The sequence below is a fragment of the Populus euphratica genome, unplaced genomic scaffold, assembly GCF_000495115.2.
Source record: "Populus euphratica unplaced genomic scaffold, PopEup_1.0 scaffold318.1, whole genome shotgun sequence".
Taxonomy (NCBI): Eukaryota; Viridiplantae; Streptophyta; class Magnoliopsida; order Malpighiales; family Salicaceae; genus Populus; species Populus euphratica.
In genome coordinates this window covers 436,513-449,614 of record NW_011500003.1, presented here as the reverse complement: position 1 = coordinate 449,614, position 13,102 = coordinate 436,513, and the positions used below count along the sequence as shown (strand labels likewise).

Genomic DNA, 13,102 nt, shown 5'->3' with positions numbered 1-13,102 from the left:
TTACAGGGACAAAGGAAATCAAGGCAACGAAGCTAGACTGGCGTACAAGGCAGAGGATATGTGTAAGTATAGCGAAAGGTCTGGTTTTCCTGCATGAGGAGTCGACACTCAAAATTGTTCATAGAGACATAAAAGGTACCAATATCCTTCTTGACAAGGACATGAACGCCAAGATATCTGATTTTGGAATGGCCAAGCTTGATGACGAGGACAAGACCCACATCGACACCAGAGTTGCTGGAACAATGTGAGTTTCTGATATTAACACAAGTGGTTTATTGAACATACTGTAAGGAAAACACACAATTATTGTCATTTATCTAAGATAGCTTTTAGTCTTAAACAGTATGATGCTGTAACTGGGCTCAAGTGCCGATGGAAGGGGTTAGCTTAAAAATATGTGGTAGGCAGGCATCCAGGGTTCAAATCACACACCGCAGGGTTCTCATGGATCAGGGCCTCCCCATCCATGGCTGTGTTCCTCTAAATGAATACACTACTCACATTATCATCCAGGGTTCGAAATCCTGTTTAGGCTGGAAGAAATATAATTTTGCCTATCGAATACTAAAACAAACAATAGACATTTAGCATTTTTTTACATGTTTTAGGGAAAGAAACTAGTAAAATGTCTCTGAGTAACTGAGTTATTCTTTCTGCGCAGGGGATACATGGCACCGGAATATGCATTATATGGTTACTTAACTTACAAGGCAGATGTATACAGCTTTGGTGTTGTAGCATTGGAAATTGTTTCTGGGATGAGCAACGACAAATTTAGGAGGGATGAAAATGTTGTATGCCTTCTAGATTGGGTAAGTTATGCCCATTTAGTCTCTTAATTGTCTGTTCATGTTTACTCTTAGTCAGCTATATATCTAGTTTTTTTTTTGTGGGTTATTTCAGGTTCTATATTTACAAAAAAATGGGGACATAATGGAGATGGTTGATCCAAGATTGGGGTCTGAATTCAACAAGAAAGAAGTGGTTAGAATGATCAATGTAGCCCTGCTATGCACAAATCAGTCTCCAGCACTTAGACCTACAATGTCTACAGTAGTGAGCATGCTTGAAGGAAAAACTGATGTCGAGGAACTAGTCATGGTTCCAAGCACATTGGGTGATCCATCAGGGTTTTCTACGTCCTTACATAATAAGTTTGCTCAACCTTCTGTCAATGGAAGTTTAACTGAAACTCAGTCCCTCGTGAAGTCATCGGAGGGACCATGGACTGCTTCTTCCTCTTCATCAGCCCAGGATCTTTATCCAATTAGTAAAAGCTGATGCCACGAACCACAAATTTTTTATCATGAAAAATCATGAATAAGAAACAGATTAAAACTAAAAAGTCACCAAAGTACTTTTTATAGTTAGTGTTTCCTGGTATGAATAGTTAGTTACTCATTAATCAATACTTATTATTGCTAGTATATATATCCTGTAGTTAATGGAGTGATTATATGTAATATTGACTTTATTTATGTAAAAATATATTTTTTTATTTATAATAATAATTATTTAAGTTTGATTAATGAAACTAGAGTAAATATAAAATTTTTAAAACATAAATACTTTATAAATAAAATTATAAAGAAGTTACAATTATAAATATTCATATTATATTAAAATATTATTTCTAAAATTTCATAACTAAAGTTAGGAAGAATGATATATATTATGTTATTTTTTTATAAAATGAATAATAATTATAATAAAAAACCCATTACTAAAAAGCTAAGTTAAACAGGAGTTGGATTCCTTAACAATTTTTCACATAGGAAGTCAATCCAATTTGGTGATAAGTCCCCATATCAAATCCTTCATAGCAAGCCTTAACAATTACAAAGATTTCTTGAAAGTCTTAATTATATTTTATACTTCTACCTTAATCTCAGCCATACTTGCAAGCCTTTACAAAGATTCTGATATTGAATGTATCAAAGAAAATTCAAATTCCCCGCTAGAATGCCTTAGAAGAGAATTTTTTGCAGGGAAGACGACCCAATGCCATCTAAATAGGAAGACAAAGACAAAGGAAAAGGCATCATGCCTTTACATTCTAAAAGAGTAGAAACAAAAGTCCAGATCATGGGCTCAAATGGTTTCAGATGAAGATAAAATCTCCCAACTTGAAATAAACAAATTAAAGGTTCTGCCTTTGGAAACCCAAAAGTTGGCGTCTGCATTCAAGAAGAATCCTCTTTGTAAGAAAAACAAATTTTGAGCTAGATAAGTAACCTTCAGCTTTACAGATCAACAGATACAAATCTCTGAAGATCCAAATAAGTGGTAGTTTCAAATCCAGAAGCTCCTCTTCAAACCGTTTTCCCAAACAAAGAGGCGTTGATATCAAAAACTCCTCAAAATAATTTCCAAAGTAAAACAATTTTTAGTAATATTTTTCGTAAAACAATCTTCAAAAGATTTGAAACGAGTTTTACCCATAAATATAAAACCCGACCTAGCCTGGGAGTTGAAATGAGACCCAAGCGACCTGGAACCTCAGCTAGGTTTTAAATAGTCTACACTCAGGTGACTTGGCATAACTGAGACTCAAACTCTTTTTATTTATATATATATTTTTGTTTAATAAACCCAAGAAATATAAAGTTAATATTTGAATATTTGATCTCATATTTTTTCTTTATAGCCTATACCCCATAAAATATTTCTTAATCTTTTTATATGGGATAACTATATTTATAACTTACAACTCTGTGGAATGTTTTCTCATTGAATTTTTTTAAACTTTTTTACATGGAATAACTATCTGTATCCATAAAAAACACAGAATGATTTCTTAACTTTTTTCATATAAGATATATATATGCTGAAATTGACTGAATTAAAAATTAAATTGAAGAAATTAAAAGTTTGTTGAATAATTAAATATCAAAATACACAAATTCAAAACAAAGAATTGAAGTGAAAAAGGTACTAACTTCAAAGCTAACATTTAAATTTGATAGGGATACAACTGAATTGATTCTTAAAATCAAAATCTCAAATGAAAACTGATTTGGAAACAAAGACCTTTTGGCATCATCTTCTTTCAAATTAAACAACATATTTTGTACAAAATAATGTTGTTTCATTCACTGTTATAAAAAAAGATAGATAAAATGATGTCATTTTGATGGCATTACTTGTCATGTTCTTTCCCTAGACGCGCTACAGGTAGGACAAAAAGGTTTTCGCTCTTGTCGCATCCTTGCAAAAGTATAGCGTCGCGATGATTCTTCTCAGGAGCGAGGAATGATGTCAGGGTTTTTATTTTGTAAAAAAGAAAGTCTCTACTTAATATTATAGTCATTAAAAAACCTGATTAGTCTTGCAGTGATTATAAGGTAAATGACTAGTTGTGTAAAGAGAATATTTTAACACCCCTAATACGTTATACCTAAAATAAACTGTTTGATATTTGGTTTATCATATAATTATTATGGTGTTAATATTCTCTAATCCTATCAGTTTTTCTAATATGTTTGCTGTTGTCTAAACTTATGATGTTTACTATTATATGTTAAAGTGATAAAAGAAAACTAATCCAAACAACCATTTGTTTTATAGCCTATAGAATGATGGAGAATGCTCTATGTATTAGGAAAGATATTTTCATTCAAATTTTCATTCAAAGAGAATATATTTTATGTAATGTAATTATCATGTAATTATTTTTAGTTTCTTTTTACACTTAGACTACTTATAATAAAAAAGCATAATAATAGCAACTTTCTTATATAAAGTAAATGTTTCCTAATACAAAAAATACATACATATTTTTATTTTATTTTCTTTACATTGTATTAGAGTTAGGTTTTTAGTAATTCTATTTTTTTCCCGCTACTATCAATCATCATGGAGGAACATTAACCATTGAACAATAATCCATATTCTTTGTACCAGTCAGATCATCAAGATATTGTGCTCGTCTCAAAGCCTCTTACATGGTACATGACCACGATAATTTCATTGAATGCCAAATCTAAGCTAGGTTTTATAAATGGAACCATTTCCATGTCATTGAAACAAATAAGCTAGATGAATATGCCTCATGAAAAAAATACAATAATATATTTTTTTTCTTGAATCCTTAATTCACTTGTATAAACATTGCAAACAATGCTATTTTTTCAACCACAACATAAGAAATACAGGAAGACCTTAGAAATCATTTTTCACATGGCAATGCTTTTTGCATTTTTCAAATTGAATGAGATATTTCTTACTTTACTCAAGTTCAGATGATTGTTACAGCTTACTACAAAAAACTAAAACAACAATTATGGAATGAATTGGAATCCTATAAAAATACTATCAATATATCCTATAAGAAAAACCCTGGTTATTTTCAAACCCGGTGAAAATTCATATAAAAATAAAATAAAAAATAACAAAGTCTAATCTCTAATTAAATAAATATCAATGGATGAAACTAAAAAAAACATGAACTTAAAAATTAAAAAAAACAACCAAGCAAATTAAGAAGAATTTCCTAAATCTGAGTTAATCTTTTAAATTTGCAACTCATAAAATCTTCAACCCATGCTTAATCAATAAGCTCAGTTTTCAGTCAATTTAATATTGAAGAATAACATTAAAAAAAATTTATCACAGTATAAAAATAACAATTAAAAAATATAAATTAAATCTTGTACGAAAAAAACAGAAGGAGAATGAGATCCTAAAAGAAATCAAATTTAAAAATCATCTCAAATAAAATTAATAACAATAAAAAGAATGATAATCAAATCTGATAGAAAAAAAATAAAAAAGGATAAAATTAAATAATAATCAAATCTGATAAAAAAAAATAAAAAAGGATAAAATTAAAATAAAATTTAATTCTATAAAAATGATCAAATTAAAAAAATCAAATTAAATAATGATTTTTTTTAAATTTGAAAGGTTATATATGAAACCAAACAAAAAAAACTAAAAAAAAAAGTTAAATGAGACAACCTAAAATTCTGTTGGCCATACACTTTGCATAGAAATATAGAGGCTATCGAGATGACTCAAATGTCTACTCAGAAGTCATTGTTTGATTGTCATGCACCAATATCTGTCATACCCATGCATGTGAATCACTTTATATTATTAATATTAATATTTATTAAATGACTAAATTACCTTTAACTTAACTTCATTTAAAAAAAAAACAATGATAAAAATATAAAACAATCCATAAATATCAGTTAAATAATATTTGTTTAGAAGGATATATTTTTAATTAAGAATAGGAAAACATAAATTTTTTATAAAACAAAGGCACAAAAGAACAAAAAAAAATATTAATTCTGTGAGATGATATCAAGTAAAAACATTATCTTTTTGATGATATAGTGAATTATATCATTTTAAAAATGATGTTTATTTTAGAACATATTAACATAATATTTTTTTTTTATTTTTAATATTAATACATTAAAATTATAAAAAATAATAAAAAATATAAATTTTGTATTTTTTAAGAAAAATATATTTAAAAAAAATATAAAAAAATTACATTTCCAAACAAATATTTTAGTTTTTTTTTGGTTAAGGATTATCATGAATTTAGATCGAAGCAGGAAATGTCGTTATGACATGAGCACTGAATTATTGATGAGAAATTTATAAGCACCAGTCGTCGACAAAAAGAATCATTAGCTTCAACTGTAACCTTAAAAGTGTTGGTAAATGATATCATGTCTGCTATTGGACATTCCTGCGGTATTTGGATTTATTTTCGACCTCTATTTTAATTTTATTATCCTATTTTTTTCTTGATTAAATTAATAAAATTAAACATAAAATAGTAATACAAATTTCTAGTTTAATAAGGTTTTATTTTGAAAAATATATTAAAAAATAATATAAATTCATCAATTAGATTTTTCATAACACCTAAAGTAGTTTTCATGATTATTTGACAATTTATAATTATCATTGATGATTAATGCTATTTTTTTCTTGATTAAATTAATAAAATTAAAGATAAAATAGTAATACAAATTTCTATTTTAATAGAGTTTTATTTTGAAAAATATATTAAAAAATAATATAAATTCATCAATTAGATTTTTCATAACACCTAAAGTAGTTTTCATGATTATTTGACAATTTATAATTATCATTGATGATTAATGCTATTTTTTTCTTGATTAAATTAATAAAATTAAACATAAAATAGTAATACAAATTTCTAGTTTAATAAGGTTTTATTTTGAAAAATATATTAAAAAATAATATAAATTCATCAATTAGATTTTTCATAACACCTAAAGTAGTTTTCATGATTATTTGACAATTTATAATTATCATTGATGATTAATGCTATTTTTTTCTTGATTAAATTAATAAAATTAAAGATAAAATAGTAATACAAATTTCTATTTTAATAGAGTTTTATTTGGGAAAATATATTAAAAAATAATATAAATTTATTAATTAGATTTTGCATAACACTTCAGTAATTTTCATGATTATTTGACAATTTACAGTTATCATTGATGATTAATGCATCGAATTGGCACCTATTTCTCATCAAGTTTTTGCTACTAACTTTAACGTTGATTATGGACAAAAAATTAATTAAGAGTTAATTATAATTTAGTTTTTGTAGTTTAATAAAAACAATTAGTTAATCCTTGTGGTTAATTTTTAGAAATAATTATTTAATCCCAATAATTTATATTCATTTATAGTTTCATCCTTTCTGTCCATGTCATATTCGTTTTTATTTTTATTTTATTTTAAGAAATAAGTACTTAGGATAGAAAGTTTGATAATAAAAGGCATTTTCTGAAATAAAATACTATTGAATTAAAACAATATAAAAAAATGATTCAGTATTTTGGCCAAATAGAGTGGAGGACTGGAAAACCAACACACGGAATCTCATAGAGCCACCCAAGAGAGACTGGTAGGAATCCAACTTTGAAATGATATTCTTTATGATATTTCATTTTGAGAGATTATTCTATACAATTGGATTAGTAAATATATTTTATAAAGATATTTTAAATAAAAAATAAAAAAATATTATGTCTGAAATTATAGCATCTCTTATCTGTATCTTGTATTTTAAAAACATAAAATTCATTGTAAAATTATTTCAGAAATAAATTCTTCTTTCTTAGTTCGGATACTTCCACTCCAATTTCCCATGATATTTATTATTAGTTTTGACCTAGTACTCTTCCCGTTGACTAGACAAAAAAATGGAACGGCACAAGTCGTCTAGTACAGGCAAACTTGTCTTTTTAAGTGTCTGCTTATATATATACATTTTATAATATGGACTTACGATACAGCTACTTAATAATAATTTTTATTTTAAATGTAAAAACAATAAAGCATGATTTTTAGTATACTGAGTTTAGCTAAAGACCCACACCCAATAACTTTGGGTCTTGCTCCGTATAGGTTTGGGTCTAGTTGCAGTTCTTATATTTATTATCATATTACAATAATACAAAATATTAAAAAAATATTAATTTAAAATAAAAAAATAACAAGATTTTAATTTTTTTAAAATATTTTTAAAACTCAAAAATAAACATGATTTGATAAGAAAATTCAACACAATCTAAAAATAACAAAAAATTATCATCACTCAACTTTTGCACAATATAAAAAAATCACATCAATTTATTTGCTCTTTACAATATAAAAAAAAATCAATAAGAGATAAAAAAAAAATTAAAAAGAAAAAAATTTGAAAATATCTTAAAAAAAATAAAGAAAAAAAAATTAATTATCAATGTATTGAGAGCAGTTTGCTATATGTTATTCATGTTGCTATTATAGAAAATACTTTAGTTGAAAATTATGATAATACAAATACATTATGTATTTTTAACCTAACTCAAATATTTTTATTTAAAAAGAAAAATTGTTATTGATCTGTTATGAAACACAGACTAATATGCTAATTGATATATTATTACGTAATAGTTATTTTTAAAAAATATATTAAGATAATTTTTTCTTATTTTTTAAAAGTGGTTTTTATATCATTACATCAAAAAATATAAAAATATCAAAAAATATTAACTTTAATTAAATAAAAAATTTCAAAAAAAATTTAAAAGTAAAAAATAAACATATTTTAATAAAAAAATTCAACTCAGCTTCAATATAAAAAAATTATTATAACCTAATTTTTATATAATATTAAAAAAGTAATATAAATTTATTTTTTCTTTACTATATAACAAAAAAATCTTAAAAAGATTAAAAATAACTAACAATTCAATCAAATTCAATAATATTAGATACGGCTGCCCGACATCACATAATAGTGATGGCGTGCCTGGCTGAAAGCACATAAGACAAGGTAGGAAAGACCCCACATGATGAAAGGTCGACTATAACACTGCATAAAGCTCTCTTCAGGCAGCCTAATAACTCTTAAAGTGGATTGCAGACAAAGGAAGATGGCTACAGCACTCTCTGATATATTGAGAGTCACATCTAGCTTACTTATGCTTATGCTACTATTGTTTTGCATGGGAGCAATAAACTTGGAGGCCCAAGTTGGGAGCCTTGCTCCTGCTGAAGGTATATATATATATATATATATAACTTGGTTCAGATGGGCAGATTCTTTAATGTTTAGAGGAAGACATACACTTGTAATGCCTTCTTCTAGCAGGAGTGTTTTTATCTGCAAAATCCTCGCTGCACCATACTCCTCGATAATGCAGTCATCAAATGTGATTGTATTGCCGGATTTCATAGGCGAGAAAAGTTGTTTTTTAAGTGTTTTATTTTTTTTTAATAATTTTTATAAAAATTATTTTTAATATTACATGTAAAAATAACTCGGAAGTATTAAAAAAAAATAATTTTTAAATTTTATAGGCATAGCCAAAGACGTATAATTTGTTTTTATTAGACAGCTCATTAATGATTTTGGATTAGTCTGCATCCAGTGGATGGACTTGTCTCCATGTGAGAAAAGTGATCATGCTTCAAACTAGAAGAAGAAGAAAGAAAAAGAACAAGAAAAGAACGCCCATCAGTTATATTTTCACTATCTTTTCCCAGTCAATCATATTGAACAATTGAATGGTCTTCCTTCTCCAAGAGCTATCGAAAACATTTTCAAGGTATTGGAGTTACCTCTGGCTTTCTAGTAGCCAATGTTGCTTTGACAGTGGCAGTGATGGTGTGTCTGTTTGACACATTGTGATAGCTTCTTCTTCTTTTTTTTTTAAAAAAATGTTTTTTATCTAAAAAAATATGAAATTAATTTTTTTAATGTTTTTTTGATGATTTTGATATATTAATTTCAAAAATAAAAATTATAAAAAATTATTTTAATATATTTTTTATTGAAAAATACTTTTAAAAAATATTAATTATTACTATGATCAATTCAGTTCGATGAAAGTATAATGTTCCTAGTTCTACTAATAAAGAAATTAAGAAATTATGCTAGTTTTTTTAAAGGACAAGCCTTTTTAAAAAGAAAAATGAGATGAAGAACGCGTCATCCTCCAACAATATTTTTAGAGCATTGAGATCACTCTTGTGATTAGAAAATTAAAATTCAAGTGTTTTTTTTACTTGACAGAGTTCAACTTCAACTTTTTTATCCTAAAACTGGCGAAAATAACTTATGGAATGTGGTCTTGTATGGAACCTTGAGCTATGCATGTTTTATCCGGGGAATGAAATGTTTGCTTTCTTTTCTTCTTCGATATTTCCTTTCAGTGTCAGATAAGAGGAAGTTCTTCTAGCTACGACGACTGCTTCAAGTTTGTGTAATAACATTACCATCATCACTATCAATTAACGATATATATATATATATATATATATATATATCTATATATACATATATATATATATATGCACACACACATTGATGCGTTGAGTCAAATATTTGCGGCAACAATGATCGATTGATTTAATAACTAAAGTTCTTTATAATTTCTTCATCTTCTTCTTCCTCCTACCACCATTTTAGCATCTTCTTCTTTCAAATTCCAGGTCCTTTAGTTTTTTACACTTGGTTTTATTTTTTTTATTTTCAAATCCATGATAAAAAGAACTAAATAAATTAAATTAAAATCACCTCATTTTTTTCTTCTTCGTAGTATACTTAATCATTTCATCTATATATATATATACTTAAATTAATATTAAAAAATCAATTCAACTTAATGATTTAAACTGTTAGATAAGATTTCAAGATATAATTTATATTATTCTTTAACATATTTCTCAAGTAAAAAATTTTTAAATTTTAAATTTATACGGGCTTACACTACCTTATAATTAATTTTTATAATATAAATGAAGATGGTGAGATATTATGTTAAGATTATAATACTATATTAAAAAATTAATTTAATATAATAACTTAAACTATAAATAAAATTCTCAAATATAATATATAACAATTAAGAATAAATGTCAACCATCTAAGTAGTTTTCATGATTATTTGACAATTTATAATTATCATTGATGATTAATGCATCGAATTGGCACCTATTTCTCATTAAGTTTTAGCTACTAACTTTAACGTTGATTATGAGCAAAAGATTAATTAAATAATTTAGTTTTTGTAGTTTAATAAAAACAATTAGTTAATCCTCGTGGTTAATTTTTAGAAATAATTATTTAATCCCAATATTTTATATTCATTTATAATTTTATCCTTTTTGTCCATGTCATATTCGTTTTCATTTTGTTTTGATTTTTGATTTTAAAAAATAAGTACTTAGGATTGAAAGTTTGATAATAAAAGGCATATTCTGAAATAAAATACTATTAAATTAAACATGGCAAAAGCTATAACAGTAATGATTTAATTATTTCTTATATGACAGCAATTAATTAATTATAATAAACAATAAACACTAAATTCTAATTAATCATTAATTAATGAAAAAATTTCAAATACCCTCTTCTATTTTGATGTAGGCATCGAGTTATTGCCTCATATCTTGCATGCCTCCTCGAACTGGAAATTAGATTGCATTTTAAGGCCTATGTTATTTTTTTTATAATTGATTTGCTTATGATATAATTTATGTATCAAATAATTATTTTAATTAAAAAAATTAAACTTAATAATTTCAAAAAATATTTTAAATTAATTCACTAACACATTTTCTTTTTAAACTTCAATATGTTTTTTTTATATAACCATGGGTTTATATTAATTTTTTAATGCATCCATTTGTAAAAACAAAATATTTTGTTTTGAGTTTTATAGGATATTTAGTAGATCTAGAGATTAGTTATGGTGCATATAAATTGATCTAGATATTCCAGATTATAAAAAAAAAATTAGTCAATGTAAATAATAATAATAATAATAATAATAAATGATTTAGTATTTTGGTCAAATAGTGTGGAGGACTAGAAAACCAACACATGCTAATTAATTTTCATCCCAGCATACTAGAAGCTTAAGATTCCATAGAAAAAACACACGGAATCTCATAGAGCCACCCAGGAGAGACCGGTAGGAATCCAACTTTGAAATGATATTCTATATGATATTTCATTTTGAGAGATTATTCAATACAATTGGATTAATAAATATATTTTAAAAATAAAAAATAAAAAATATTATGTCTGAAAATATAGCATCTCTTCTCTGTATCTTTTTTTAAAAAAATATAAAATTCATTGTAAAATTATTTAAGAAATAAATTCTTCTTTCTTAGTTTGGATACTTCCTCTCCAATTTCCTTAGCAGTGGGGTTTTATTTATTTTTTATAAATTTATTTTAATTTTATGATTCAAGTAGCAAGTTTAACAAATTAATCTAAATATGTTTTTCTAAATTTTTTTTGTTCTTTTGTAATTTAATATTTTTTAATTGGATTTAGTTATTTTTTTATTTAATTTCTACGTGGTTATCTCGATTTTATCACCTAGATCGCGAGTTTAACAGGTAAATCTGGGCTGACTCGATTCATTTTGGTTATTTTTTTAATTTTACCCTTCAATAAATGATTTTTTTTCAATTTTCTCTTGCACCATTATGTTTTTTGATAGTCGAGTTTTGTAATTTTTTGTAATTTGATTTTTGTCTAAATAATTTGGTTTTTTTCATCGATTTCAACTTTTAACATTGAATTTATTAAAAATAGAGTTTTGTAATATTGTTTTTATTTTTATAAATTTTTGTTGTCTCATATCCCAAATTACAAGTTTAATAGGTTAGCTTAGGTTAATTTTGGTTTTTGTTGTTATTTTTTAATTGATTTTTTTTTAATTTCAATTTTTTATATTTGATTGATTAAAAATTAGGCTTTATATTTTCTTAAAAAACTTATTTTAAGTTATTTCAATCTCATAATTCGAGTTATGAGTTTGGAGATTGATCGTGGTTGATTTAAGTAGTTTTGTTTTTTTATATATATTTGGTTTTTTAAGATTGAGTTCATTAATCATTGACTTTCATAAATTATTTTGATTTTTTTATAGGATTAACATGATTTTATAATCCCAATTAGAAACTTGTGAGATTAATGTTAGATTAATTAGGATCTATTCAAAGATTAATTAGCATCTATCTAATATATTATCATTTTTTTAATATCATTCAATATATATATTATTGTATAAATATCAAACTTGTCAGTTCATTCAACCTTTTGTGTAGAAATTAAGTCCCAACTGATTATTGAATGTTTTTCTCCTTTTGTGATTGCAGAATTCTCAGTGCCAATTATCTCACTGGAGAGTCACCCCAGGCTCTCACTAAGCTGACCGGATTGAAGGAACTGTAGGTTCTCATTTCACATGGTTATTGTGTATCATACTCATTGGTTGCAGTATTTGATATTACAGATGCATCTCTTTACTCTCCAAGTTTCATGATTCTGTGTTTTCCGTTCGGCGAATGCAGAAGGCTTAGCAGCAATAACTTCACTGGAAGAATACATGATTTTATTCAGAGCTGGAAACAACTTGATACATTGTATGTGCTAGTTTCTACCACAAGCTCCGAATCTCATCACTGAAGCAGAACCCTAATCCCCCTTTAATTTTGTATTAACAGAGAGATCCAAGCTGGTGGTTTCACTGGACCCATTCCTTCAAGCATCTCTCACTTGACTAATCTAACTGATCTGTAAGATATTTGT

At 25.8% G+C, this 13,102-nt stretch overlaps 1 protein-coding gene across 3 annotated transcripts in view; it reads left to right on the top strand.

Annotated features, from left to right (window-relative positions):
• LOC105140998 (probable leucine-rich repeat receptor-like serine/threonine-protein kinase At3g14840) overlaps nt 1-13,102 on the top strand; it is a 35,288-nt gene that overhangs the window by 3,032 nt on the left and 19,154 nt on the right. The window contains exon 1 of one of the 3 annotated variants that reach the window (XM_011048061.1): nt 9,710-9,789. The exons of the other annotated variants lie outside the window; for them this stretch is intronic. The gene's annotated coding sequence lies outside the window, so the exon portion shown is untranslated. Of the gene's footprint in view, nt 1-9,709; nt 9,790-13,102 lie in introns of those variants that run through there. 3 annotated transcript variants of the gene reach the window in all.